General features: G+C 35.1%; 1 protein-coding gene across 1 annotated transcript in view; it reads left to right on the forward strand.

The window, feature by feature from the left end:
* The first annotated feature begins 892 nt into the window (after nt 1–892).
* LOC106464216 (CD109 antigen-like) overlaps nt 893–3063 on the forward strand; it is a 77309-nt gene continuing 75138 nt past the window's right edge. The window contains exon 1 of the mRNA XM_013924345.2: nt 893–1129. The gene's annotated coding sequence lies outside the window, so the exon portion shown is untranslated. The remainder of the gene's footprint in view (nt 1130–3063) is intronic.

Here is a 3063-nt window from a genome sequence, read left to right on the forward strand (position 1 = left end):
ACTCCCGAAGGAACAGGATAGTTCTAGAAACGTGGCGTGACACTAGTCACGTGACCTCGCTGACGCAACACTATGTTAATTGTATAAGTCTGTATATGTGAAATTAATAATCTTGTAGCGCAATGTGTGGAATATCGTCACCACTCTATGGTGCCAGAAGTTCCACCTTTAATTAAGGTGTGGTTCTGTTACTGGTTAAAAACTACTTTTATTCATGGTCCAGATCGCGCGCCTATCAAAGATGTGCGCAACAACAGAAATGAACACGGCGTCCTCGTCGATCTGTGTAATGAGTGGAGCATAGTTGCGCACAAACGAAGAGAGTTGGAGGTTAATAATGTTTTCGCCATGCGCATTCGTTCTCTCTCTCTCTTTTATTTTTTGTACCAAAGATGCGTAAAAACAAATCTCCAAATTTGCACGTAGATATTCACTGATAATGCTCTGTCTAAGATAAACATTCGACTATAACAAACTAACGCTCACGTTTACTCAGTCTACCAGTTCCAGAGTTTGCTAGGTGCGTGAGAATGACAAGCCACGTGACATTTTTATGAGCGTGTAGTTATTATCACGTCTTTTGACTACAATGTATTGTACAAATTTACAATAAACATTGAAAGTAAACATCGAAAACAAATAAAATGTGTAAATGGTTTAGATAACCGGAATTGGCCATATTCTTAGTTCACCCCAAACTGAAACTTCCAACTGGTTATTGCCTTATATCCTTAGTCGACAAGCTATTCCGTTTCATCCAATCAAATTTTAATCTTTTCGTGCGTCAGCTAGATGAGATTAGAGAAGATAGAAGATCACGTGACAAGATTATTAATAGCGGTTACACAATTTTAGTGAATTGGTGAAAATTTTGAAACTAAACAAAGTTAAAACTGTGACTTCTATGTTGCATACGTCCATTTGTCAGTTGATGAATAATTCTATGAACACTATATTCTATTTACTGGGTTGATTACTCTTGACGACAGGGGGAGACACTCACGGGTTTCAATACCGGGAAAGGAAGCAAATTAGGTATATTTGTCTCATACCTGTTGCTTGTAGGTGTACGTGCGTAGTCGTTTCTGACTGTATGAAGAGAGAAACTAGTGCTAGCGTGGTCGACAGGGTAAGTACTTGTTTTATTTTGTTTTCGAATGAACAGTTGAAACACCATTACTATGTTGTTGTTCTAGGTAATGTCATAAGGATGATGGTGTTTATTGTAACAGTTTTTTTTATTGGTAAAAAAGTTACTCTAACATGCCGACGGGTAACATTGTCAACAGTTTTCCCCTAACTTGAAAATAGAACTAGAACTAATACTAGTAATAGAAGTTAGACTGAGTTAATTTTTGTACATTATTGCTAGAGTTTACGCCTAGATAATATTTCTATATAATGTGACCAAACAGTGAAATACTTGTATTTTAAATTCGAGTCACGCTTTTTTTTCTTCCTGCCGAATATGATATTTTGTTTTAAGTCGAAACCACTTTCCACCCCTACCGCAGAGATAACTGTGATGTGAAAAAAAAAAAATCCCGAGTTCCTCGAAAGTAAATAAAAAAAACAAAACAAAAAAAACTGCAAAACCCCTAGTAATAAGTTGTTGCACTATCATTATCTTTGTATGAACCTTTTGGTATTGTGTAAACTTAACAAAATGACAGGATGTCTCTGCATGAAAATTTCCTGAGAAAGTGTTACTAGAAGTAGAACAAGATATCGAATATCTGCGTGTGTGCGTCAGAATTCCCTAGTTTGTGGAGATATTGTTAGAAAATAAGGTTTCGATATTTCTAGGTGTATAATATCTAATTCGATATGATACCATTTTGTTAAGTGTTCAATTATGTAAATATAAAGTAAAACCCTTAAAAATATCTTCTTCCACTGCATTAGTGCATAGTGGTAATTTACAGGAACACTAAGGAATAGCTGGACGTTTACTTAATTCCAGTCGTAAAAATCTTGAAGTATTTTACAGAAATCGTTGAGAATCTTGACTTATCAGGAGAGTGTGCTACTAGTACTACCCGTTGTTTTCTGTGTGTGTGTGTGTGTTTGTAAATCTCGAGGCCATCATTAAAGATGATCATGGGTGTTGAAGATAGCGTGGTTGATATTATAAGTGAACATATTCTTTGCTTTCACTCGTAAGTACTCGGAATTAAGTAGCTTTGCGGATGGAGAAGTAATGTAATCATTATTTCTTACACCTAGTTCTCGTAGTTCTACTAATTAGCTGTATATTTAGAAGTGAATTTGTGACGTGTAGTTTTTAACCTTCGCTGTTCACAGCTACCTTCTGTCAGTCGCGTATTGGAGCCTTTGCTTACGTAAATGCGTCATTTGTTTAGTATATAGCTTTATTTGCTTATCTCTCGGAGGTGTGCTGAAGAGTGATAAGAAACTTTAACTTTATCTTCGAACTACCATGAAATATGTTACTTATTATACAGCTCTGGTTATTAGATAATCCGATCTTGAATATTTAAACTCTTTAAAAAAAAAAAGTCCGAATTTAGAGTTCCAGAGTTGTTTGTTGTGAATTGGAATCTTATTGCAATACGTAGGTATTTTATTTTCTGTTTATTAACTGAATTTGAAGGCCAGTAAAATAAGCAGTATTTCTCAAATTGGTCTGCATCACGACCCACCCGGGTTCCTAGGCGTTTTTTTTTTGGGGGGGGGGGCATGTTCACTTGGTGTAGGAAGTGGGGGCGGGCTGTTATCATAATTTAAGTAAAGCTTGTTATGTATTAGAATTTCGAATAGTCCGAAGCCGAGTTAACTGATAATTTAAATTTAATAGTTAAATTGTACTTTGGATTTAGTATTTAAATATTTGCCGATATTTTAGTCAACTTACGATATTTGCCAACAAGATTGATACACACCGTCTTCGTTTTTAACACAAATTCGTTTTAATATACAAACAACAGTACAATTTACAATAACAATTATTACGAACAATGATTTATAAACAGAAGTTTCACAAAGTTACAAACAATATAAAGTTTTTTCTAGTCTGGAACTTCCTTGATATCTTATCTAGGG

This window comes from Limulus polyphemus, unplaced genomic scaffold (genome assembly GCF_000517525.1).
Source record: "Limulus polyphemus unplaced genomic scaffold, Limulus_polyphemus-2.1.2 Scaffold1589, whole genome shotgun sequence".
Lineage (NCBI taxonomy): Eukaryota > Metazoa > Arthropoda > Merostomata > Xiphosura > Limulidae > Limulus > Limulus polyphemus.